Source organism: Geotrypetes seraphini, chromosome 4 (assembly GCF_902459505.1).
Source record: "Geotrypetes seraphini chromosome 4, aGeoSer1.1, whole genome shotgun sequence".
Classification (NCBI taxonomy): Eukaryota; Metazoa; Chordata; class Amphibia; order Gymnophiona; family Dermophiidae; genus Geotrypetes; species Geotrypetes seraphini.
The window spans coordinates 126,325,136-126,352,822 of record NC_047087.1 but is presented as its reverse complement, the minus strand read 5'-3'; the positions used below and the strand labels follow the sequence as shown (position 1 = coordinate 126,352,822).

General features: G+C 46.5%; 1 protein-coding gene across 4 annotated transcripts in view; it reads left to right on the top strand.

Annotated features, from left to right (window-relative positions):
* Positions 1-27,687, top strand: part of NME7 (NME/NM23 family member 7) — a 237,040-nt gene that overhangs the window by 6,614 nt on the left and 202,739 nt on the right. The window contains exon 1 of one of the 4 annotated variants that reach the window (XM_033942044.1): positions 16,067-16,089. The exons of 2 other annotated variants lie outside the window; for them this stretch is intronic. The gene's annotated coding sequence lies outside the window, so the exon portion shown is untranslated. Of the gene's footprint in view, positions 1-16,066; positions 16,090-18,239; positions 18,253-27,687 lie in introns of those variants that run through there. One more of the 4 variants, XM_033942042.1, reaches the window with a different exon arrangement.

Below are 27,687 nucleotides of genomic sequence, written 5' to 3'. Positions count from 1 at the left end.
TGCACCATCCGTATAGCCACTCGTTTGTCCACCGGATACGTTCTTCCCTAGCTCTCCCCTTGCCTCTTACTTGAAGGATGGAGGAGAAGACCACCTGTGCCTCCATCTGTTTCAGCTTCTCACTTAGGGCTCTAAAGTCTTCAGTTATCTTCTCCGGGGTGTTCCTGGTTGTGTCGTTCGTCCCAACGTGGATGGGGAGCATCAGGTAGTGGTCTTGGGGCTTGATCAGTCTTCCTAAGCAGGTGGTCACATCCCGGACCCTGGCTCCTGGCAGACAGCAAACCTCTCTTGATTGTAGATTCAGTCTACATACTGGTCCCTCGGTGCCCCGCAGCAAGGAGTCCCCGATAACAACCACTCTGCGCTTCTTGGAGGGGTGTTGATCTGTTGCTTCTGGAACCTAGGTCATCCGCTGGGCCTCAAGATCACATTCCTGGATATCTTCCTGAATTCCGCTGGTAGGTTGTTGCTGTAGAAGTTGGAATTTGTTCCTCAAGGTGATCTGTGGGGTTGATGTAAGGGTGCTGCGCTTGTATGAAGAAGAAGAGGAGGGCCTTCTATGTTTGCTTGCTGAGGTGACTAGCTGCCAGGTGTCAATGTCTCTAGCCTCTTCTTGCACTCCAGCCGTTACTTCCAATGCTGTAGATCTGGTTGGTTCGGGCATCTTGGAGATGGTCTTGTCTTGTTGCGCCTGCTCGGAGGCTTGGGATACTTGGGACAGTTCTTGGAGGACTCCATCGATGAACTCCTCATCTTCCCGGATACTTCTCGGGCGCAGCACTTCTTCTCTCAGACTCATCAGCTCTTGCAGGATATCTCCGACAGGCAGTTGCTGGAAGACTTCTTCTGTCTGCACTGAGACCGAATTCTTCAGCTGGGGCACAGCTTCGGTCTGCACAGAGACCTCCACCATTCGTCGGGGGTCCTCCTCAGTCTGCACGGAGACTGTGGCCATCCTCTGGATCTCTTGGACAACCGGGACGCTGGTTTTGATTGCAGTCCTAGTGCTTCTAGTTTTCCCTGCCATTCTTAAGCTTCTCACTTGCTTTCCACTTGCTGCCTGGTGGTGACTGCTTGTTTAGCTGTGTTAACTGTAAAGTTGGTTAGCTGCATTGGCTGTTGGGTCTGCCTGCTTGTGTGTCTACTACTGGGATTGCCTGTTTGTGTTCTCGACTGGGTCTGTCTGGTTGTGTGTCTACTGGGTACTCGTAATCTCTTCCTTTTTTTTTTTTATGGGCCCGATAACATACGCTATGGTATTCAGCCTATACCTGCTAGATCTGTCTTCAGAGCAGTGCACAAGCCAGAAGCAGATGCACTAGAAACAGCTCACTTTAAACCTCAAACTGACCATTTTGAGGGCTTTTTTTCTTTTGTCTCTAGAGGGAGCAGGAGAGCAGATTTGCCTGTTCCACATCACACACACAGCTCTAGCTTAGTTCCCAACAGTGATGTGCAGGCTGAAACTAGAACCAGCAGGAAAGCCTTTGCACCTGAGGGTTTGGGGTGTGGCTGCAGACTTTTACTCCAGAGAGCAGAACAGCTAGGGAGGCAGAGAGAAAAGAAGGAACAGCAAGGAAGGCAGGAATGCTCAGGGTTGAGAGTTCTGGATGGCAGTGAACAGCCAGAATGCATGAACCTGTCAGAGGCTGGTTCAGAGCAGGAGCCAGTACACCAGGATTTTCAAGCCTTGGAGCTGGAGCCATATCCTGAACTGCCTAATGGGGCCCTGCTAGGGCTGGATTAAAGGATAGGCCCAGTAGGCACGTACCTATGGCCCGAAACTGTCAGGGGGGCCCGCTGAAGGAGGTCACACTGACTCAGCTTTCAAATTTTTATTTTGACAACAGCAACGGGCCCTCCCCCCGGCACTGATGGCAACACAGGGCCCCCCCACACACAGTATCGGCTCTCCCCTGGCATCGGCCCAACTGGCAGGTTGCTAGGTATCTGATCCACGCCACCACAATTTCCTCTCTCTACAGGGATGTACAACCTGCGTCCCATGGGCTGCATGAGGCCTCACTTGAGGGTGAAGCAGCGTTTTCCTCTGCCGCCCGGGTGTTTAGCTTCTTGCCAGCTCCCTCCTCCGTCTTGCTGCAGTGTTTACTCAAAGCCACGGGTAGCGGCTCCTACATACCTCCTGCGGCTGACCTGGACGTGTTCCCTCTGACATCGTGAAGTCCGAGAGAAGGCTTCCAGATCAGCCTCGGGAGGCACGTAGGAGCTGCTGCCAACAGCTTTGAGCGAACACTGCAGCAAGACGGAGGAGGGAGCTGGCAAGAAGCTAAACACCCGTAGCACAGAAGGGAGAGAGGGAGAAGGACGTGTTGGGACTTGAGAGGGAGGGAGCACAAACAGGACAAATGATGGAAGGAAGGAAGGAAGGAGGGGCATGAACTTAGGATACATAATGAAGAGAAAGAGGGAGGGGAAGAATGGAGGGAGTGAGGGAAAGAGATGCTGAGGTGAGGGAGAGAATAGAAAGGGAAAATTGGGTGTCAGAGAGGGAAAGAGATGGTGCACATGGGGAGATGAAGAAAGGAGAACTGTTGGGGAGAGAGAGAGAATTATTGGACATGGTGGTGGGAGAGGAGTGAGGTAGAAATGCATGGGCGCAGAGGAGGGTATTAAAAGAAGTGTTAGATTGGGCATAGGGGAGAGCTTATGGGGCCAGAAACAGAGGACAGTGGGCAATGGTCTGAAGGGAGAGAAGTTGGACCTGGGGTGGTGTGGACGAAGAGGGAAAGCGATACTTGAAGGGAGAACTGTTGGGAAGAGAAAGGGAGAAATGGTGGACCTGGGGAAGGGAGGCAGGCAGGCAGGGGGAGAGATGGGATAGGGAGCAGTTGGGAAGAGAAAGGGAGAAAAGTTGGATCTGGGGATGGAAGGGAGGGAGGGAGAAATGTTAGGCCTGTGGATGGAAGGCAGAGAGATGCAGCATCTCTCTTTTTTCCGTTCCATTTCATTGTTCAGCATCAAGGGGGGAGGGAAGAAGAAAACCAGAAAAGAGAGGGAGCAAAATGTTGGATCATGGGGATAGAGGAGGAGAGATGGACCCATAGGAGTGCAGGAGGGAAGAGAGCTGGGATAAGAAGATGCTAGGAGATGGAAAGAAAGGGACAGGGAGTTATAGCCTGGAGAGAGGGAGGGGGATTCTGAAAGTGGTGAGCCATGTGAATGAGGTGAAAAAGGAGATGACAAGATGAGTGAAAGAGCAGTGAGTACAGTGGTAGAAATGTGGTAATGGAGAGTAGTTAGCAGGAAATAGGAGGCTGGGAAAGGAGTGAGATGGGAAATGGGAGAGCTAGGGACTGAGAGAAGATGCAGAATTGAGAGCTAGCTGAACATTTAAAAAGAAGAAGGGTGAGAAAGAAGGCAAGATTTGAGTGGACAGAGGCAAAAACGAAAAGAAAAATTGAAGAAAGCTGAATGTGAAATATCCATTCCCACCTTTTGTCTGTTTGTTTGGCACTGAAGAAATAGCAGATGGAAAGGAGGCCTGGAAAGAGTTAAAGAGCACAGACAGAGGAAGGCAGAACAAGATGATTAGTATATTAATATCACCAGACAGCAAAGGTAGGAAATTTATTTTATTTTCAGTTTAGTGATTGAATTATGTCAGTGTCGAGAATTTATGTCTGTTGGCTTTGTTTTGCACTGTTTATGTTTCTATTTTTCTGATGTTGCATGACATGCAGAGTCTGGCTTCCCTTCTCCCTCTCTCCCCCTCATGATGTAACTTCCTGTTTTGGAGGAGAAGGGAAGCCGGTGCACGCAGTGTTAGAGCCCTGTTGCCTAGGTTCAGTTCACTTACGGACGGTGGGCAAGAGGGTAGTGAGGGAGTGGAAGGGAGGGAAGCTGATCTCACCTCACCAGGCAGCTGTGAGGGGGGGGGGGTGCTGCTTCACCCAATTGGGGGGAGAGAGGGAAGGAGGAATAAGGAAGACCAGGGAAGGGAGAGGAGAAGAAAGAGAGATGCCAAGGCCATAGGAGGGAGGGGAACGAAGAGAAGGAGACAGATACTAGACCAGGGGCAAGGAAGGAGGGAAGGAAGTGGAGAGGAGAAAGAAAAAGGGCACATGCTGGATTGGGTAAATAAATGGGGGCGGAGCAGGGGTGGGGTATGATGGGGTGGGGAGGGTGGTTTGGGGCAGTGGACCCAGTGGACTTGTATGCCTAGTGGCCCTCGACAAATTAATCCTGCCCTGAGCCCTGCCAATGGAAGTCTGCTGCACTAAAGGCAAGTGAACTAAACTGCCTAATTGAACTGGATATTTTTGGATAAGCTTACTGAATGCTTATTACTGAGAAAGGTGTGGTGCTTGGTAGCACTTGAAAGAACTTTAAAAGAACTGTTTTGGGGGTTTTGGTTTTTTCCTCTTTCCCTATGAGTGAGGGAAGGGCAGTTAGTAGTCCCAGGAAGTGTGGACTGCTCTGTGTTTTCTGTGGTGGGCTTTTGAGGCATACTTTTGCAATATTGAGACCACATAGAGCACACTCCCTGGCCAGCAAGTCATATGCTGGGGCCTAGTGCCGTAGCACTGAGTTAGCTGACATCCGCCCAAGAAACTGTTTTGGAAAATTCGAATACTTTCTTTAAAGATAAGCTGGAGAAGCTGTGACGGCTTTGAGAAGCCAGAACTGTGGGTTTTGGGTTTATTGAGAGACTCAAGCTAAAGGGTTTTAAAGAACTTTATTGGACACAGAAACCCAGAGACTGTTTAAAAATACTTTTCTTTTTTTGTGGGCACAGTGTGCACTGGTACAAGGACCATACTTTATGTGCTTGGAACATTCTGACAGTACTGCTTTCTTTTTGAACCTTGGACTGTTTAAACGTGAATGCAAGAAGGATGGTTTAAATGTGGTTGGTTTTTTTTTGCCTGAATAAACTAGGACCTTGCTTTATAAAACATACTTAAGTGATGCTGTGGTATTTTTCTGCAGTTGCCTTTTCTTTTCCTTGTACAGCCCGCAGCGGCTCATAAGAGTTTTCTCTTGTCACAGGTGCCCTAGGACCCAGTGCCCTGAGGCTGCCAGTGACAACGCTAACCTTTAGTAAAAGACCCCCTACATTAGGATTGTGTGTTTTAGTTAATTTAGGGAGGAAGTTATCAATGTGGTCTGCTGTTAAGCATAGATGTTGTTACGTTGTGGCAAGTCAGCCGAAACAGCAGATTGTCATCATGGCTCTGGGCTGTCCACCACTGTGCACATGTATAGGAAGCAGCCCAGCCCCACTGTCGCATCACCTGGCACCACTGCTGATAACTCATGTGCACTACAGAAAGGAGAAGCCACAGGGCCTTCCATCAAGGCTCTTCTAGTCTTGCTCCTGACTTCAAAAATAGGAAGTGATTTCAGAGGGGTCAGGAACAGGACCTGCAGAGACTTGAGTCGTATATGCAATACGGCCCTGCAGTTTCTCTCTCTCCTATACTGCACTCATGTTAAGAGTAGCAGAGGCCAGTGACGTGAGAGTAGATCACTTCCTGCACATACCTGCAGCTTCAACTGAGCTCTAGTGCTGATAGCAACTGAGTTGAGCTGGGAGGTATGATGCTGAATCGCAGCTGACCAGCCTGGAGAGGAAATAGAGTGCTGGATTGGGGGAAAAGAGAAGAAAGGTGATATGTTTGTTTTGGGGTGGGATAGTTGACATGGGGGAATTAGTGTTACTGAAGGGAAATGATGGATGAGGATGTGGGAGGAACTGATTGGGGTGGTTGAAGAAGGGAAAGATGGACAGGGTAGGAGGGGAGAGGAGAATAAGGATGTGGAGAACATATAAGTGCACAAATGGGGATCCTGGACTACAGGGAGCAGGGTTTCATGGGAAATGTTGAACACGAGGGGGGAGTAGGAAGACAAAGGGGACATGCTAAAAATGGGGAGGGAAAGTAGGAAGACAGATATACTGAACATGGAGGAAGGAAGCAGATTAGGGAGACAAAGGGAAGATGCTAGATGGAGAAGAGAGAGTGCAAAGGTTCTGGACAAAAGGAGGTAGGGGTGGAGAGAAAGAGGATAGAAAGAAAGGGACTATGCTTGCTTGAGATAGGGGATAATGCACATATGGGAGTAGAGTGACAGAAGAGAGGTACTGGTTTGGGATGGGAAAAGATCCTGGCTTAGAGAAAGGGGAAGAAAGAAGAAATGCTAGATCAGGTAGGGAGGAAAAAAAGATGTGGTCTGATGCTGGATATGGGTTGTAAGGTGAAGGAAATATTGGACATGGGTTCATTAGGGAGACTGAGAGGAGTAAGAAGACAAATGGAGTGCTGGATATTAGATGACACTAAGGACAGACAGAAGGGTGCTGGACATGGGAGGAATGAATATAGGGGAGGTGCTGACAAGAAAGGTGGAGAGGGACAAACGTAACCCATTCTGGACTCTTTTGGGGAGGACTGGACAAAAAATTGAATGAATGAATGAATGAATGAATAAATGAGTGGGAGTAAGGTGATGAGATGAGGGAGAGATGATATACTGTACAGAGGAGGTAACAGAGAAAGAGCAGAAGTATTGGTCAGAGAAGTGAACATAGAGAAGGATTGCTACTGAGGGAAGGAAAGAGAGAAGGTGCTGGAAAGGGTAAGAGAGGGGTTTGTTAGCAAAGGAGTAGGGAATAATAGGATGAAGAGAAACGGGAAAGCTGAGATAAGGGAGGCAAAAAACTGTAGGTGTTGGCAGATTCCATAACACACCATGATAAATCTGTCAGAATGCCAGAACTGGCCTTAAATCTCTCAGTTGGAACTGGGTAACTTGGCAACTGTGCAAATCTCAGTATAAACACTGAGTTGTCAGTTTTGTAACATACTCTACAGCAGGGGTGTCCAACCTTTTGTCTTCCCTGGGCCACATTGGCTGAAATTTTTTTTTTCTGGGGCCGCACAAACGTGCAAATGCTGCAGCAAGACAGAGGAGGGAGCTGGCAAGATGGTAAACACCCGGGGGCAGCAGAGGAAAACACTGCATCGCCCTCGACCAGGGCTGCACAAAATACTTCATGGGGATGCATGCGGCCCTTGGGCTGCAGGTTGGACACCCCTGCTCTATAGTCTTCAACAATGGGGCTAAGAACCTTCACCTTACAACTCATAGAAACATGATGGCAGATAAAGGCCAAATGGCCCATCTAGTCTGCCCATCCACAGTAACCATTATCTCTTTCTCTCTCTGAGAGATCCAAGTGCCTATCCCAGGCCCTCTTGAATTCAGACACAGTCTCTGTTTCCACCACCTCTTCCGGGAGACTGTTCCACGTATCTACTACCCTTTCTGCAAAAAAGTATTCTTTAGCAACTCTCCAGACTAGCATAGGTTAATCTTACAAGTGGGTTATATCTCATCATGACCAGCAGGTGGAGACTGAGACAAAACTTTGGAATAGTACATATTATGTGACTCGTCCCTAATTACCTCAATCTTCTCTCAGTCTCCAGCAAGTGTGGTGAGCTGTACCCATCTCCCTTGGTAGGACTGTTGGAGTTTGTTTAGGAATTTTTGTCCCCTTTTTGGTGCCGGATTAAGCTTGGGTGGACTCTGTTTGGGGGTCTGTCTGACCTTGGGGGTGTCGACCTTGGGGGTGTCAAACCCGGAGGGTCTTGAGCAGGGTCCCTCCCCCCTTTTTCTCCACCTCCCCAACATTTTTTTTAGAGGTGCCTTAACGGTAAGCCTTACCCCTTCTTTAGAGAGCCAAGTCCTGAGGCAGTGCCAGACTGAAGGGTTGCTTTCCTTTAAATATGCTGTAAATTACTATATTTTTCAACTAACTTGCACTTTTCTTTCAGCTAGGTTGCGTATGGAGCAATTGAGCACTTCTCAGGGGGAGAGGTGCACAATTTGGTCCAGACGTGAGGCACTCGCTGCCGGCCTGAAAACAGCTATTCAAGCCGGTGTGGTGGAGGATTCTCATTGGCAGCGGGTGCCGGTGTCCAGGGCTCCCTGCCGCTAGTGCCTCATGAGCTGGCAGAGGTTTGCAGGGAAGCCCAGTCTTTTCCTGCTGTCCACGAAGGGATGTCCTCAGCCGCTGCTGGTGCGGCTTGGGATTTCCTGTCAGCTGTTTTTTCTCTCAGCTGATGCCGGCTTTTGCCTGCTTTAGCAGCTGGGACAGTTCAGTCTTCTCAGCCACTACAGGCCCTGGAAGGGCTATTTTTGGTGTGATTTTTGCCATTTTTCCTCAGATAGCCCCTATATCTTGTATTTAGCCTCAGGTGCCTTCTCCCTGTTTTTGACATAACAGGCACAGGTTACAGCTGAGTCCCCTGCTGGGACAGGGAGTCCCATGGGGCCACCGGGGTTTTTCCACCCCCCTCATTTTCTTTTTGCTTTATGTAAAACATATTTTCTAGCGGCTGGGGGTCCTACTTGTGTCCAGGGTGTCTCAGGGGTTTGTTATAGAGAATGACACGGGGAAAAAATCTGTCCCCGCCACCGCCCCATCCCCAGCCCATCATCCTCTGCACCGCACCGCCACCGCCGTTCCCTTCACCGCCCCGTCACCGTCACCGCCATCCCTTTCACCGCCCCGTCACCGCCACTGCCATCCCATTCACCGCCCCGTCACTGTCCCCGCTGCATCCATATAAGCCTTAGTAATGTAATATTTAGCTTATTCCTTTCTTATAAATCAAAGTTCCTGCTGCTGAACTAGAGAAAGAGATGTTCAGCTGGCAGGGCTTTGTTTATAAATTTTTATCAACACAACTAATATACTACTTTATCCTAAAGCAAAAAATAAATAAATAGAATTTTTTTTCTACCTTTGTTGTCTGGTTTCTGCTTTCTACATCTTCTCATTCAATTCCTTCCATCCACTGTGAGTCTTCTCTCTGCGTCTTCCATTTGCTGTTACTGTGCCTCTCCCTTCACCCCCCCCCCCAATTGGTCTAGCACCCATCTTCTTCCCTCCGCTCCCCCATAGTCTGGTGTCTGTCTTCTTCCCATTCTGTCTTCCACATTTCCCTTCAGGGTCTGTTCCTCTCCACCCTCCTTCAATGTCTGTCCTATTCCTTTCCACCACCACCCTTCCCTCCCTCCTTTACCATCTGTTCCTTTCTACCACCCTTCAGCTCCTCTCGCGTGGCCTATCTATCTACCTTCCTCCCTCTTATTTTCATGGCACGTTACAATGTAATTTGTGCAAGCCACTGGAGCCTGCGAGCTCGGTCCCTGTCCCATCCCCACAAACCATCTCGCTTCTGTACTCCTATTTTCCCCATTTCTAATATCTCCCCTATGTATCTGCCATTGCCCCCCCCCCCTGTGTCCATATACCATCCCCATGGCATGTCCCCTTTATGTCTCTGTCCCTATGCCCCATGCACATAATTTCCCCTCTTTCTGTTACCTTCCTGTGTCCAGATTTCCCTATCTTCCTCTTCCATACCAGTGTGTCTCTTCTTTTCAACCCCATCTAGCTTTTTTCCCTCTTTCTTCCCCCCCCCCCCCCTGCTTCTAGCATCTGGCTCACCTGCCTTTCCTTCCCTTTCTTTCCTGCTGTGGGTTTTTCTTTCCGTTTTCATCCCCTTGGCCCAGAATCCTTTTCCCTTTCACTCCCTCCTTCCAGTTTGAGCCGGGAACACGGGCGATCGCACGGTCCTCGCAGCCCCCACCCGCCTGCCCAATCGATCGTAGTAATTAGCCAGCTCTCTCCCTTCTCCTCACCTTAGTTTGCAGGCTTTCTTTTTCGGCGACCTGCATGCTTTCCCAAAGAGCCGCACACGCGCGGCTGCTCAGTGTTCAATCTTCTGCTCTGCTGCAACTTCCTGTTTCCGGTTGCGTCAGAGCAGAAGATCGAAACTGAGCAGCAGCGGGTGCGCGGCTCTTTGATAGTGTGCGGGTCGCCGAAAAAGAAAACCTACAAACTAAGGTGAGGAGAAGGGAGAGAGCTGACTAATCACTAGGATCGATTGGGCAGGCGGGTGTGGGCTGCGGGGACCGCGCGATCCTTCATGCCTTACTGCGGGGACAAGACCATTCACCGCTTCACGGGGCGGTGAATGGCCTTGTTTCCGTCCCCGCAGCGACTGCTAGTTTTCGTTCCCCGTTTTGGCGGGTTACCTGCGGCTAAATGCGGTGGCCGCGGGTAAACCGCCACCGTGTCATTCTCTAGTTTGTTACCTCTGCGCCCCCCTGATGTTTTGACTCCTTAATTCTTTTCGCGTCCCCCCCTCCTCCCTTGTCCAGGCACCCGCATTTGGCCTTGGACGAGGACTTGTCTGAGGCGAGTTTTAATTAATGCATGAGGACCTGGACCCATGGAGACATCTCCAGAATCCTCTCAAGGGGACGGATGCTGGTACCGGGGACTTGTTTTTTCTGTCTACCAGTGAGGAAGCGTTTAAGGTGCGCCTTTTTCAGAAGGACAAGCTCTTAGATCTGATTCAGCAGATCTCCTCGGTGTTGCGCTTTGAGGAGGCGCTGCTGCATCCCCAAGTGTGGAGGACCCTCTTCTTTGGGGGATTTCCTTTGCTTCCCACTCTTGTCCAATACGTCCGTTTTTTTTCTGGATATTATCCTAATGTAGTGGACTTCGTTGGCGGCGTCTTTTCAGTTTGCTTGCTCCTTGGCTTGTTTGTTTCCCATCCCAGTGGGGGATAGGAATACCTTAATGTCGCCAGTGATGGATGCGGTGATCTCAGCTATTGCTAAGCGGCATACTATGCCTGTCGAGGGCAGTTCTGTCTTAACAGACTCCGAGGAGCGTAAGTTGGAGGCCATTCTTAAACAGAATTTTGATGTGTCTGCCAAGCAGCTATTTGTGTGGGACTGGTGACTTGGGACGGGTTTTGGTGGGCTGAGCGGGTCCTTGACAGTGAGTCTGATGGTCAAGAGGTGATAAATATTCAGATGGCTGCTTCTTTCCTCTCAGACGCTCTCTATGATTTCTTGTGGATGTCTGCAAGTCAGACCTTCTGGCTTTGGGCTTGGTCGACAGATGCGGTATCCATCACTAAACTCTCTAAATTTTCTTTTTCGGGGGTCCCTGTTGTTTTCCAGAGGTTTTGGACTAGTTAGTTCAAACTCTGACGGACTCTAAAGTGCCCTGCCTGCCTGAAGACAGTGCTTAAAACAGGGGAAACAAAACCACAAACTCAAAATTGCAGGAAACACAGTGGAATTGTCTCAGAATTCCACTGTGTTTCCTGCAGTTTTGAAGACAGTGCTTGCCAGGCTGTTTGAGGTGGCACTGCTCGGGGGAGTCTGCGAGATTTCCACAGGTACCGCCCTGAGCGTGGGACTGCTCCTTGCCCAGGGTCATTTCTTTCAGTGAATGCAGACCTGTCAGGCCCGTCGGGAGGCTGAGAATCCCTCTGCTGGTTCGTCTGCTGTCCATCCTGCTCAATGATTCTGTTCCCGCGCCCTCTCTGGTTCTGGTTGGTGCTCGGCTAGAGGTGATTTGGGATGGTTCTGCTCTGCAGTTTGCCCATTCCCTGCCAGATCATTTTCTAGCTTCTCCTTGTCAGGCAGCATGGAAGAAGCAGGTTTTTAGCCAGATCCTTAAAAGATTGCTAGATCTCTAAGCTGTTGTTCCAGTTCCTCCTCAGGCATGTTGCACTGGCAGGTACTCAATTTACTTTGTGATGGCCAAGAAAGTGGGGTCCTTTCGGCCCATCTTATATTTGAAGGGGGTTTACAGGGCTCTCAGAGTTCTGTCTTCTCGCTTGGAGTCACTACTATATGTGATTTTGGCAGTTCAGCTAGGGGAGTATTTAGCCTCTCTCGACCTGACAGAGGCCTCCTTGCATGTTCCAATCTGGGCCTCCCATCAGTGCTTCCTTCATTTTGTGATCTTGGGTTAGCACTATCAGTTTTGTGTGCTTCCTTTTGATTTGGCCACGGCTCCATAGACGTTCACCAAGGTTCTGGTAGTCGTCGTGGCGGCCTTGCGAACAGAGGGCATTCTGGTGCTTCCCTACCTGGACGACTGGTTGATTTGCGCAAAGTCTTTCCAGGAGAGCACTCGGGTCATGGCTCGGGTAGTGGAATTCCTACAGTCGCTGAAATGGGTTGTCAACCTTGCCAAGAGCTGGTTGGCCCCCTCGCAGCACCTGGAATATCATGGTTGTGTTCAACACCTCTTTGGGGAAGGTCTTCCTCCCAGAGGCCTGGGTAAGCAATTTGCAATCTCAGATTTGCCTGCTTATGGCATCCCAGTGTCCTCGGGCGCAGGATTTCCTACAAGTCTTGGGGTTGATGGCAGCTTCCCTCAACATGGTGAGGTGGGATCGGGCCCACATGCATCCTCTTCAGTATGCTCTGCTTCGGAGGTGGTCACCCCAGAGGCAAAGTCTAGTTCACCCTATTCCTCTGTGGGGCTTGGCTCACTGCAGTCTTCGTTGGTGGCTCCAGACCTTCCATATTGTTCAAGGGATGAGTCTGGATCAGCTACAGTGGACGGTGCTTCTCATGGATGTCAGTCTCTTCGGTTGGAGAGCTCTGTGTCTAGGTCACTCAGCTCAGGGCACCTGGTCCACAGAAGAGGCATCTTGGTTGATCAGTGTTCTGGAGCCCAGAACCTTCTGTCTGTCGCTGTTAGCTTTCCACTCCTTCTTGACGAGCAAGTCGGTCCATATTCTGTCAGACAATTCCACGGTGATGGCCGATGTCAATTGTCAGGGGGACACCAAGAGCACTCAGGTGGCGCAGAAGGTGGCTCTGCTCATGGTTTGGGCAGAGTCTCATCTTTAGGTTATCTCGGCCTCCCACATAGCCAGAGTGGAGAATGTTTAAGTGGACATCCTCAGTCGTCACATGCTAGCTCCTAGAGAGTGGTGTCTAAGCCACGTGACCTTTCAGTTGATAGTGCAGTCATGGGGTCAGCCCCTCATGGACCTGATGGTCACAAGTGTCAAAACACCCCGCTTCTTCAGTCGTTGCAGAGACGGTCAGGCTGAGGGCCTGGATGCTCTGGTTCAACCATGGCCAATGGAAGGGCTGATGTATTCCCTCCGAGGCCATTAGTGGACAGAGTTCTACGCATTGTTTGTCACCCGGACCTGGTGGCTCTGGATTACATAGTAACATAGTAATCCAGAGCCACCAGGCCCGGGTGACAAACAATGCGTAGAACTCTGTCCACTAATGGCCACGGAGGGAATACATACAACAGCCCTTCCATTGGCCATGGTTGAACCAGAGCATCCAGGCCCTCAGCCTGACCGTCTCTGCAACGACTGAAGAAGCGGGGTGTTTTGACACTTGTGACCATCAGGTCCATAAGGAGCTGACCCCATGACTGCACTATCAACTGAAAGGCACGTGGTATGCGGATCTGGTGCGGCTTCTGGTGTCGGATCCTCTTCCTCTGCCTCTTTTGCCCGATCTTCTGACTCAGGGCCCCATTCCCCTGTTCGATCTGGCTCCCTTTTTTGTCTTACGGCTCGGCTCTTGAAAGGGAACGCCTAGGTAAGAAAGGGTATTCAGATAAAGTGATCTCCTCTCTCTTGGGGTCCCGCAGACTTTCCACTTCTCGGGCATATGTGTGGGTTTGGCATATATTTGAGGAGTGGTGTACGGCATGGGGAGTGGTCTCTTCTCGCGCTTCCCTAGCTAACATCTTAGAGTTCTTGCAGGATGACCTGGACAGGAGCCTGGCTTGGTCTTCTCTCCGGGTTCAACTTGTGGCCCTGATGTCGTTTGCTTCTTGCGGGCAACCAATTTTCTCAATCCTCCCGTGCGACCATCTGTTCCCTCTAGGGATTTGATTCTGGTTCTGTCCGGGCTGGTGTACCCCCCCGTTTGAGCCTTTGAGTGCCTGCTCGTTGAAGAACCTTACTCTTATGGCGGTCTTCTTGGTAGCTATTACATCTGCTAGACGTGTTTCAGAGCTGCAGGCTCTCTTTTGTATGTCTCTTTCTGGAGTTTTCTAGGGAACGGGTCATGTTACGGCTTGTTCCTTCCTTTCTGCCAAAGGTAGTTTCTCCTTTTCATGTCACTCAGTTGGTGGTCCTCCCAGTGCTAGATAGTCAGGAGAGTTCTTCTGAGCAGAAACAGTTGCGCAAATTGGATGTTAGTGGGGTCCTTCGGGCCTGTGTGTGGAGGACCCATGAGATCAGAAAATCAGATCATCTTTTTGTCCTTCTAGTGGGTCCTCATAAAGGGGATGGCTTCCAAGGCTTCCGTTGTGCATTGGATCAAAGAAACTATTGCTTCCGCTTACCTTCTTCAAAAAAAGAAAAAAAAAAAGCCTGTTTTGGAATTTCTCTAGGTTCATTCCATTCGGGCACTCGGGATTGGGCTTCTTCTTGGGCTGAGTCTTTGCTGGTGCCTCCAGTGGATATTTGTAATGCTGCTGTTTGGTCTTCCTTGCATTCCTTTGTCAGACACTATCGTGGGGACATTAAAGCGCGTCAGGACGCGGTGTTCCATGAGCATGTTCTGGTGTCGGCCCTTCAGGGGTCCCACCCATGATAGGGACTGCTTTGGTACATCCCGCTTGTAAGATTAACCTATGCTTGTCTGGAGAGTTGCTAAAGAAAGAGAAATTACCTGTTAATTTACTTTCTTTTAGCCTCTCCAGACCAGCATAAGACTCCACCCTGTTTATTGTCGTGTTCTTGCATGCAGATTTTAATTTTTCAGTCAGTTTCTAGTATTTTTCTAGGCCCGGAGAGATTAAGAACAGCAGCTGTGGCGTATCTGGCGAAGTGTGGGGACCTTTGCTATTTGCATTTATTCCTTTGCATTTTCCAACAGCGTTCCTGTTTTTATTAGTTGTTACTCCTGTTCAGAGTCCTGTTTGTTTTTCTGTTTATAGTTCTTAGTTCTGCTTGGCTATTCGGCAGACCGAGGTAATTAGGGAGGAGTCACATGATATGTACTATTCCAAAGTTTTGTCTCTGTCTCCACCTGCTGGTCATGATGAGATATAACCTATGCTGGTCTGGAGAGGCTAAAAGAAAGTAAATTAGCAGGTAAGAACCTAATTTCTCCTTTCCTCAGATTACTCCGGAGGCTATCACCTCTTAACTACATCCTATGTCCTCTCATTGCAGAGCTTCCTTTGCAATGAGAGGGCATATAAAATTATTAATCAAATTTGTGGTATTATCTCTTGAACAACTTCACAGTTTCTTTCCACTGTCACTTTGTGAAATAACACAAACCCCTGCAAAAAAAGACTCAACCTATACAGAAAATGTATCGAACCCACAATGACTTTAATTTCCAGGATACAAACTGTAACAACCCTTCCCATGGGAAAAAAAGGCATTGTAAATATTACACTGGGCTATTGATTACCAATACACTTACTGAGAAACTAGAACTGCTTTGCTGCCGATCCCTGGATAGAAGCTACATATTAACATAAGTCTTCACACATGAAGAACGCAGCCAAACCTTCATCTAATACAGACTATGAAACCCCACATTAATCATGGAAAAAGTGTAGTCAAAAAACTAAAATGGAAATATCAAGAAAGCCAGACTCTATAAGCTGTGCAATGCTAGAAACATACAACAGAAAGGGTACACATTTCCAAATGCTGGCACATTCTAGCCCCTAAAATTTCAAGTCACTTTTTTCTTTTCTACCTTTGTTCTCTGGGTATTTTATTTTTCCAATCAGATTGATTCTAGTCATTTTCTCTAATTTCGCCAGCTGCATGGTTGTTGTCAATAGCCCTCTTCTCAGAGGCATGATTCTGGCAGCTTGGGAGTCTCACATTTAAGAATATAGTACCTGCTTATTCTTGTAGAAAGCATAGTTGCTCACATGTAGAAGTTATTATCCGAGGACAGCAGGCATATATTCTCACAACTCTCCCACTTTCCCTAGTTGACTTTAGCTTAGTTACTGATAGGATAGGCACTTGGGATCTCTCAGAGAGAGAAAGAGATAATGGTTACTGTGGATGGGCAGACTAGATGGGCCTTTTGGCCTTTATCTGCTATCATGTTTCTATAATGGTGCTGCGAGCTGACATCAGGCAGGAAGGCACCAGCATGCGCATGGTATGAGTGGTTTTAAAGTGACAGTACACTTTTTGACGGTCTGTGTTGGGTTCTGTGAATGATGTCACCCGCATGTGAGAATATGTGCCTGCTGTCTTCAGAGAACACCTGCTACAGGTGAGTAAATATACTGTATACCAATGTATTGTAAACTGTGTGCTGCGGCTGCCCAAGATGCTGGGGAGGAGGAGAGGCGCTGGTGCTGGCTGACTGCCTACTGGACATGCCTTTCACAGAGAAAAGCACATCCTGTAGGCCAGGGGTGCCTATACTTTTTGGGTTTGCAAGCTACTTTTAAAATGATCAAGTCAAAATGATCTACCAACAATAAAAATGCTAAACATATATATATTTATTTATATATATGTATATATATATATATATATATATATATATATATATATATATATATATATACACACACACCGAGTGTACTTTGTATTTATGTTCAAATATTTTTTTATTATACAGCCCCCCTCCCCCGAAGGCCTGACCCCCCCTGAAGGTCTGTACATTCCCCCTCAAAGGTTGACTCCCCCCCTGAAGGCCTGCACTACCCCTTGAAGGACTGCACTCCCCCCCCCCCCCGAAGGCCTACCCTCCCCACATCCATTTACCTAATTCCAGCAGGGAGCAGTCTGCAGAGAGGATCGCTGGTACTTTAGCGATCCTTGCAGGTTGCCATAGGCCTCAGGAGCTGTCTTCCCTCTGCCCCAAGCCTGTCTCTGACTTAGAGGAGGGGCAGGACCACGGCAGAGGGAAGACAGCTCCTGAGGCCTATGGCAACCTGTAAGAATTGCTAAAGTACCACCTGCCACCGGCCGTCTCCCATTCGTCCCCTTTGGAGATCCCCACAGGAATAAGGAAGTTAAATTAATAGAATACTTAGGCACAGAAAAACAAAGAAATACTTCCAAGAACTGCCCCATTAGAACTGCCTGTCACAATGCTCATTAGTGGAACTGAATAAAAGACAAGTACAATGGATTTAGAAGGGGGACGATCCGCCCGGGTGCACGGCTTGGAGGGGTGCACAGCCGGCCAGGTCCGGGTCATCCTGCCTTTCTTTTCCCCCGGTCCGCGCTCGGGGCTTGCGCCTGCCTGGTCCCGCGCCGACGCTCGAATGGTGCCGTCAACTCCCGCGAGTCTTGCGATAACCAACAGCACCATTTGGGCGGCGGGTGCGAGCCCCGTGCGCAGACCGGTGGAAAGGAAGGGCAGGAGGACCCGGACGGCTGTGCATCCCTCCAAGCCGTGCACCCGGGGCGGGGGCGGACCGCCCCACCTCGGTACGCCACTGATTGGGAGGCCGATTTTGGGGGTTTTAAAATTGTATATCGGGCAGCATTAGGCCTCGCTCTTACCTCAATCATTACAGGCGCTTCTATTTCTTGTGATGCGCTGAGCTCCGTCCCCCACCGACCTTCACCCCGCCCTTCCAGCACTCTGATTGGCCAGCGTTCTTTAAGAGGCGGGCCAGTCAGGAGGGGAAAAAAAGAGAAGGGAACCTGCTGTGTGATCGACTGGGGTCGCCTGAGCGAACGACCTGTCGATCGCGATCGACGCGTTGGGCACCCCTACTGTAGGCAGTCAGCCGGCACCAGTGGCTCTCCTCCTCCCTGGTGCCACTTCCCTTCCAGTCCTCCCCACTGACGGCTCAGGGCCTTCCTGTCTGGAGGGCTTTTGCAAATGCGCAGACATTGATGTGATGATGTCACACATGCACGTGATGTCATCGTGTTGACATCCGTGCACTTCCGGATGCCCTAGAGCCGCGGCCACCAGTTTAGTGTGCTGCGGCTTTGCAAAGTTTGTGAGACACTGCTGTATACAATCAAATTACTGATATCATCCAATAAATTCTTCAGCTTAGTACTCTGTGTAAAAACTGTACATTTTTTGAGGGAAAGAAAGTAAATCTGAAATATCTTTGCTTATTTTCATTACTAAAAGAAACCAGGTTAAATCTTTTTAATGGAAATTTACCTAGATAACCACAAGATGGAGGTAGAGAACTATATTTATCCCAGGAGAAGCAGGCAGCTATTCTCACATATGGGTGATGTCATCCACGGAGCCCGGATGCGGACAGCCTTGCAAGCAGACTTGCTTGTAGAAACTCAGAAGTTTTGAGTCTGCCGCACCGCTCATGCGCAAGTGCCTTCCTGCCCAGCACAGGGCGTGTCTCCTCAGTTCAGATAGCTAGCAGAGAAGCCAACCAGGGGAGGTGGGTGGGTTGTGAGAATAGCTGCCTGCTGTCCCTGGATAACAACTGTTACGGTAAGTAACTGTGCTTTATCCCAGGACAAGCAGGCAGCCTATTCTCACATATGGGTGACCTCCAAGCTAACCAGAATGGGATGGTGGGAGTGTTGGCAACTTAGGAGAATAAATTTTGTAATACTCTCTGGCCAAAATGGCCATTCCGTCTGGAGAAAACATCCAGACAATGAGAGGTGAAAGTATGAACCGAGGATCAGGTGGCAGCTTTGCAAATTTCCTCAATAGGAGTGGATCTGAGGAAAGCTACTGAAGCCGCCATTGCTCTGTCTTTGTAGGCTGTGACTCGACTCTGTAGATGCAGTCCAGCCTGGGCATAGCAGAAAGAGATACAAGCAGCCATCCAGTTGGAGATGGTATGCTTAGAAATCGGATGTTCCAACTTGTTTGGATCGAAGGAGACAAAAAGTTGAGGAGCAGATCTGTGTGGTTTGGTGCATTCCAGGTAGAAGGCCAAAGCACTTTACACTTAACTGAAATGGAAGTTAATATCTGACGTGACCCAATGCAAAATAAGTGAGAGTTTTGTTTAGGGCCGCTGGTGGAACCCATTTTTTAAAGATAATAAATGATTGATAAAGTATTGACACCGAGAAATACCTTAATTTCTGAAAATTCACTAGTTAACCATTAAACTGTTTTGTCTGTACCTATACTGTGTTGCTTGTTGTAGCTATTTGCATGTCTTTTAGATGTTCTAAACCAGTGTTCTTCAACCGCCGGTCCGTGGACTGGTGCCGATCTGCAGAAATTTTCTGTCGGTCTGCAGGGCCGGCACGTCCATCGGGCAGAAGACAGTGTTCTTCAGCTGTCGGTCCATGGTGCGATCAATGCGGCGTCTTCGGGCCAGCTCCCTGAGTGCTGCAGTGCACAAAGCCGTGGGAAAAGGCTCCTACACGCGTCCTGCACCTGAACCAGAAGCCTTCTCTCTGACGTCGCAACATCAGAGGGAAGGCTTCCAGATGAGGTGCGGGACACGCGTAGGAGCCTTTTCCCATGGCTTTGTGCACTGAAACACTCAGGGAGCCGGCCCAAAGACGCTGCGTTGATCGCACCGTGGACCGGCCCGAAGATAACATCATGGTGCAGGCCAGAAGAAGGGAGAGAGACAACAACGGTAGGGGGGATGCTTTTATTTTTTTATTTAGTGATTGATTTACATCTGCTGTCTGTTCAGGAAGAAATGCATTTGTTTCTTTTCCTCTAGGGTTGTACTGCTTGCAGAGTCTTGCATCTTGGGGTTTGTTTGTAAATATTAGTACTTTTAGTTTTTGGTCCTGGGTTTGAATGGGGTTATCTGTTTTCTGGTAAGAATAAATGTTGAAAAGCATACAGTGTGCTTTGTGTATTTTAATTTTGTGGTTAACCATTATAGTATGTGTTAATACGATTATAGTGTGTGTGTGTGTGTGTGTGTATGTATATATGAAAAATGAATGGAAAAAATCGTGTTACAATTAGTACTATTATGGGGGCGTTGTCTGGGGCTGAGATTGGGTAGAGATGGGCACGACTTAGCCCAGTGTTCTTCAACTGCTGGTCCGCGGACTGGTGCCGGTCCACAAAATAATTATTTTATTTCCGTTGGTTCATAGGTGTCAAAAGGTTGAAGAACACTGTTCTAAACTAATGGTAATAAATGAAGTCCATTATGTTTTCAGAATGTTCAAGATAAGTGAGATTGCACTTTGATACCTTGCTTCAAACTCCTCAGTGACCAGCTGAATGTCACTAGAATCATTTTTATAGTTTTAAGACCTATAGATGTTTATGATTATTGGGGAAATGTATTCCTTGGGGAATTCTATGCAAAATTTAGAATATTATGCAGAGTATTTTAAAATTCTCAGACTTGAATCCTTCCCCAGCAGTCTTAGGGCCTGATTCTCTAAAAGCACTATGCATGGCACTAAGTCATCGTTAAATACATGTATTTTACCGCCCTATTATCAAAATGGCACACCATGGCCTTTTCTGTGCTCTCTAGCAACCTCCGATTGTACTTTGCAAATGTAGTACAGTGAGGTCATTAATATTAAAGTAGTACATCAAGGTCATTAATATTAAAATGACCTCTCCGAATGAGTTCCAAAAGGAATGCCCCCTCCATTTATGAGGAATTGGAGCTAGAGAATGATGCGGGGAAAAAATTTGGCCCCATCCCCATTAGCTCGGTCTCCATCCCCGCAAATTGTCTGATCCCATCCACACAAGCCTCGAATAGTTATGATTTTATATTGAACTTATTTTTATTAAAGTATAAAAAGAATGTTCTGTACAATTGTCATTTTATAAATCACATATAATACAGAACAAGGATCAACAAAACCCTTGTTTTCCATTCTTCTCACAAATATCCCCTCCACTATCGAGAAAAATGAACAAGCCAAATTACTACAGAATACTGCATAGAAAAATCATGCTAACAGAATACTGCAGTTACACATGGCAGGAATAGTGTTAGGGTAATGCAACTAGAGCAACTGCCCCCTGGAAGCTGAAGAAGGCACAGCCTGTTAGTGGCCTTTGTGGTCCCCAGCTATACCTAATACCAGCTCTGGCAGGATACACATTTCAAATCTGATATATTCTAATCACAAAATAGAAAATAAAAGTTGTTTTCTAATTTTTGTTGTCTGGTCATTTTATTTTTCAAATCCTGTTGATTTCAGGTTCTAGTTTCTGTTTCCTGTCTTTTCTTAACACAGTTGCTAGGGTCTCCCCTTTTTTTATATATCTCCCTATGTCCAGCTTCATCTCTCTCATATACCAATATGTATAGTATTTTGTTCTCTTTCCTCCCTCCCTTTGCTGTATTTAGTATTTCACTTCCTTCATTCCCTTGGTTCAGCATCTTCTCTTTCCTTTCTCTTCTCTCTCCTCCCTGCAGGTCCAACGTCTCTCTCCTTTTCCTCTAGCTCAGTTACCCTCTTACATGGATCTAGCACTCTGCAGGTACAGTCCCTCTATCCCTTCCAGCTCCACCCACATGGGTCCAACACCTTTTTCCATTCCTTCTAGCTCCAGCCCATGTCTCCCTTCCATTCAGCCCCCCAGACCAGGTCCAGCTCCAGCCCCTATCTGCCTTCCACTCAGCCCCCTAGACCAAGTCCAGTTCCAGCCCCCATCTGCCTTCCACTCAGCCCTCAGACCAGTTTATAGCAGTAGAATCGCCCGCCATGAGTCAAGTAACCCCCCCCCCCCCAAGCAGCAGAATCCCCTGGCAAGTACAGCAGTCCCCCAAGCAGCAAAATCCTCCCCTGTGAATCCAGCAGACCCCCCCCCTCATGCAAGTCAGCATCTAAATGTTCCTCCTCAACTCCCGTCTTGGCCTGCGCCTATTTTATCTTTAGCCTCAGCCACCATGGAGAATAATCTTCAAAGGCCTGCACTCTATGGAGATGCTAATTCATAAGGAGCTTCTCATCCCAAATCTTGCATCAAAATCACTGTACCCACTACTTATGGGGAATTTAGGAAACGTCTAAAAACACACTTGTTCCTAAAGCATCTAGATAACTGATCCTCTCTTCTCTCTCTCTCTTCTATAGCGATTAACTTGTCTTTTTGATCTCTCTCTCCTCAACAATGAGTTTCCTGTCCTATTAATTCTCTTTCTTCCTCCCCTCTTAAAGTCAATTCAATTTGTTACCTTTGCTTAATCTTCTGTAAACCGCATAGAACTTCACGGTATTGAAGTTTCAAGTTCAAGTTTATTTGTTCTTAATGAATCGCCTATTTAAATTGCTAGGCGATGTACAACATAATAAAATATACAAATAAAATATTGGTGTTAACATATAAAATAACTTTTGTTATGGGTTAAAACTTAACATACAAAATACATACATATAAAGTAACTTTTGTTATGGGTTAAAACTTACAAGAATTGTGTAGGTAAGTGGGGAAAAAGTTACAATGTTCGGATAGGAGAGAAAGAAAAACATAAAACATAAGAACATAAGAAGTTGCCTCCACTGGGTCAGACCAGAGGTCCATCTCGTCCAGTGGTCCGCTCCCGCGGCGGCCCATCAGATCCGTGAACTGTGAAGTGGTTTCTGACCACTTCTATAACCTACCTCAAGTTCTATCTGTACCCCTCTATCCCCCTATCCTCCAGGAACCTATCCAAACCCTTCTTGAACCCCTGTACAGAGCTCTGGCCTATCACATCCTCCGGATGCGCGTTCCATGTGTCCACCACCCTCTGGGTAAAAAAGAACTTCCTAGCATTTGTTCTAAACCTGTCCCCTTTCAATTTCTCCGAGTGACCCCTAGTGTTTGTGGCTCCCCACAGTTTGAAGAATCTGTCCTTATTCACTTTCTCTATGCCCTTAAGGATTTTGAAGGTTTCTATCATGTCCCCTCTAAGTCTCCTCTTCTCCAGGGAGAACAGCCCCAGCATTTTTAACCTGTCAGCGTATGAAAAATTTTCCATACCTTTTATCAGTTTAGTCGCCCTCCTCTGCACTCCCTCGAGTACCGCCATGTCCTTCTTGAGGTACGGCGACCAGTATTGAACACAGTACTCCAGGTGCGGGCGCACCATCGCGCGATACAGCGGCATGATGACTTCCTTCGTCCTGGTTGTGATACCCTTTTTGATGATGCCCAGCATTCTGTTTGCTTTCTTTGAGGCTGTCGCACATTGTGCCGATGGTTTCAGTGATGTGTCGACCATCACCCCCAGGTCCCTTTCAAGGTTACTCACCCCTAGCAGTGTTCCCCCCATTTTGTAGCTGAACATCGGGTTCTTTTTCCCTACATGCATGACCTTGCATTTCTCTACGTTAAAATTCATTTGCCACTTTTTTGCCCAGTCTTCTAGTCTCGTTAGGTCCCTTTGCAGGTCTTCACAATCTTCCGTGTTTCTAACCCTGCTGCAGAGTTTGGTGTCATCAGCAAATTTGATAACCTCACATTTTGTCCCTGTCTCCAGATCGTTAATAAATATATTGAACAGTAGAAGTCCCAGCACCGACCCCTGTGGAACTCCGCTCGTGACCCATTGCCAATCTGAGTATTGGCCCTTTACTCCGACCCTCTGTTTCCTGCCTGCCAACCAGTGTTTGATTCATCGGTGAACAAAAAAGGGGGGGGGGGGTAATTTTAGCTGCTTAAGTAAAAATCGATAATTAATATGCTAGGAATCATGAGCATCTTTAAAGAGAAATGTTTTTAAAGTTTTTTTAAATAAGGTTAAATCTTTTAATTCTCTAATATATTGGGGTAAAAGATTCCACGATTGGGGGGCCATAACTGAAAACATATCGTGCCGTCTTATTCCTATAACTTTCATTGAGGGAACGGAAAGAAGATTATGAGAAGTCGAGCGGAGAGATCGTGTCGTGCTGTAAGGGATTAGCCACCTGTTGATAAATTGTGGTTCATTAAAACTCATGGCTTTAAAAACTAAAAACAGTAATTTTAAAGTAATACGATGGCTTACCGGAAGCCAATGGGATTTAATCAACTGGGAGGTAACATGATCATATTTTTTTGCAGATCAGTTTCATGGCGGTATTTTGTATCAATTGCAGCCTTCTTTTTTCTTTTTGAGTAATGTTAAGAAGGAGAGAGTTACAATAGTCTATTCTGGATATTATTAAAGAATGAATTAGAATATTAATAGATTTAGGCTGTAGGAATTTGGCGAGTGAGCGAATTAAACGCAATTTATAAAAACATACTTTGACAATATTGCTAACATGGTCATGATAGGTAAGTTTATCATCGATCAAGATGCCTAAAATTTTTATAGTGGTAACCAGTTCTAATTCGATGTTATTGATGGAAATTGGAGAGCTTAATATTGTATCTCTTTTCCAAGAAAAGAGCATTGATTTCGTTTTTTGAGGTTTAATGCCAATTTATTTGTGTTGAGCCAGTTTTTTATTATTACAAGTTTATTGTTGATAGTTGCAATGTCTTCTTTGTTTTCAGGATCTAATGGATGGATAAGTTGAATGTCGTCAGCGTACGCAAATGTTGTGAAACCTAGAGATTGTGCTATATTTAAAAGTGGGGAGAGGAATATATTGAAAAGAAGGGGGCACAATATTGAACCTTGCGGGATACCATATTTTGAAGAGTAAATTTTGGACATGCTATCATTGAAGCTGACGATAGATGAACGATTCGACAAAAATGAAATGAACCATGTTAGAACTTGGTCTTTAATTCCAATTGAATCTAAGCGATCGATTAATAGGTCATGATCAATAGTGTCGAAAGCGGCAGTTAGATCCAGTGAGATTAAAGTTACGGATTTGTGGTGGTCGAGGAAGTAATGAATATTATTGGTCAAGCCTATCATGGCGTATGCCGTACTATGGAATTTTCGAAACCCAGTTTGGTGGGGATGGAGAACGTTGGTTGATTCGATGAAATCTGAGATTTGTTCAAACACAAGTCTCTCAGTAAGTTTTGCCATAAAAGGGATGTTTGCGATAGGGCGATAATTAGAAATTGCAGTATATAAGCTGTTATTATTATTATTATTATTATATAAACTACTGTGTAAGATCATAACTGCAGTACAAAAAAAAATATATATATAAAGATTACCAACTACTTTACAATCTCTGCTGGTAGTGTCGGGGAAGGAGAGATTCCCTAGTTGTGACATCCATTTTGAGGTCATCAAGAATGGGCTAGAGTAGCTGGGGACTGTTCCTGTCCCAATTATAATAATAATAATAATAGCTTTATTTATATCCTGTCATACCTTTTCAGTTAGACAGTGTACAACAAGAGGTGCTGTAAGGACAGCAAGGTAATATCAGTTAGATTTTGAAAGGGGTAGATGTACAGTTATGAGACAGAGCAAAATTGAGTGGGGTGGGGGGAACGTGTGAGATGAGGTAGGTGTAGAGCCAAATTGAATGGTCAGGTAAATTTGTCGAATAAATGGGTTTATAATGATTTTCTGAATGAGTGATAAGTTAGTGAGTTCAGGATTAGGTCACTTAAGGTGTTGTTTTAGATCCCTGCTTGAAAGGAGAGTGTCCTGTTGATGAATCTTTCAAATTTGCATCCTTTGGGAGAAGGAAATGTGAACAGAACTGTTCTGCGGGATGAGCGGAGTTTGTCCTGTAGGGTGAGGTGTTTCAGGAGGTAGGTGGGAGTGGTGCCGGAAAGGGACTTGAAGCAGAGGCAACCAAATTTAAAGATTATTCTGGCTTCGATGGGTAGCCAGTGAAGTTTCTTGTAGTATGGGGTGATGTGGTCAGATTTTTCTCAAGCCGAAGATTAGTCGAACAGCTGTGTTCTGGATAAGTCTCAGTTTTTTAATGGATTTTTTGTGAGCTCCTAGGTAGATTATGTTGCAGTAGTCCAATGAGTTTAGGACCGGAGATTGGACCAACAGTCTGAACGATGCAAAATCGAAGTATGGTTTTAGCGTGCGTAGTTTCCATAGTAAGTGGAAGCATTTTTTAATTAGGTTATTTGTGTGGGCATCGAGTGTCAATTGCTGGTCTAGGGTGACTCCTAGGATTTTTATGGTAGGGTTAATTGGTAGGTTTCTTCCATTTAGGTTGATAGATGATTCGGTTGACTTGTTGGTTGGGGAGGCCATAAATATTTTGGTCTTTTCCAGGTTTTAGCTTTAGTTTGGAGTTTGTTGACCATTGTTTTATTTGGTTGAGGATAGATGAGATGAAGTGTCTAGTTTCAGTTGACAGTGTAGAGATGGGGACGATGATTGTGATGTCATCCACGTAGATGTATGATTGAAGGTTTAAATTGTATAGTTCTTGGCTTAGGGAGGACATGCATAGGTTAAATAGGGTTGGGGATAGCGGGGAGCCTTGGGTGACACCACAGGGGTTGGTCCAGGCCTGGGAGTAGTTTTGCTCGCTGGTGACTTGGTAGGATCATTTTTTTAGGAAGCCTTTAAACTAGTTGAGAATGTGGCCCGAAATACCTATGGCGTCTAGACAGCTTAGTAGGATGTCATGGTCTACCAGGTCAAAGGCGCTGCTAAGGTCGAATTGGAGTATTAGTGCATTTTTCCCTGAGCTGAGTAGATGTGCAATGTGATCTATGATGGAGGCTTAGGCTGTTTCGGTGCTGTGGTGTGATCGGAATCCTGACTGGTATTCGTGAAGGATTGAGAATTTATCTAGGTAGTTCATGAGGGCATCGTTAATCAGACCTTCCATCAATTTGGTGAAGAAGGGAATGTTGGCTACTGGTCTGAAGTTGGATGTTGTAGATATGGGGTCTTTGTGGTTCTTTACAATGGGCGAGATGAGGATGTGGCCCAAATAGGTTGGGAAATTGCCGTTTGTCTTTAGATGAGAGATCCAATTAAAGAGCATGGCCTTGAAGGGGGTGGGGGCTGCTCTCATAATGGTGGATGGGCGGTTGTCTAGGCAGCAGAAGGTTTTGGCATATTTATTATAGAGCTTGTGAAATAGGAACCAGGGGGTTCAAAATGATTCCAGTTCATGTCTACCGGGATTTCTTCCCCTTTTTCCCACTGTTTCTAGTTTTCTTCTTGTCCTAAGGATGTTACCCGTGTACGTTTAGTAGAATATTATGTATAAGTTAGTTTAGTTTTTTTTTTTTTAATTCTGCTTTTAATTTTGTAAAATGCTTTGAAATTGGAAAAGCGTTTAATCAAACAATTTAATAAACTTGAAACTTGATTGAGTCAGTGTGTGTGGGTGTGGTTGTTGGGGGGAGCTGGATGGTGGATTTTGGAAGGAGGCTCTGAGATTGAGGACTTTTGACTTGAAGTAGAATGTGAAGTTCTCGGTGGTTGGTAGTTGTGTGGAGGAGGATCTTTTGTGGTGATCAGTTTTTATATATCATCAGTACCAGGAGCTCCAGACAATTAACAAAGCATGGCATAAGCCTAAAAATGTCTAACAGTTTCATACAATTAACAATTTAAAAATCATGAAATGATGTTTTTAAACAGCCAAGTCTCTGGTGAGGGCCCATTTAGAGTACTGTATGCAATTTTGGATACTGCACCTTCAAAAAGATTTTAGCAAGATGGAATCGGTCCAGAGGGTGGCTACTAAAATTATCAGTGGTCTCCATCATAAAGTATATGGAGACAGACTTATAGATCTCTTATAGACACTTAAATATCATTTTGGCATAAATGCACAGAAGCCAAGTTTATTTTAACTGAAGGGAAACTCTTGAATGAGAGAGCATAAGATGAAGTTAAAAAGGGATAGACTAAAGTAATCTAAGGAAATATTTATTTACAGAAAGGGTGAGGAATCACCTTGCGATGGAGGTGATGGAAGCAAAAACTCTGTAGCTGAATTCAAAGAAGTATAAGTCAAGCATGTAGGATCTCTTGGAGAGCGGAAGAGAGAGATGGTATGGATGGGCAGATTAGATAGGCCATTTGTTCTTTATTTGCCATTATTTTATCTTTTTCTCTGTTTTTAAAATAACTTTGCATGCGTT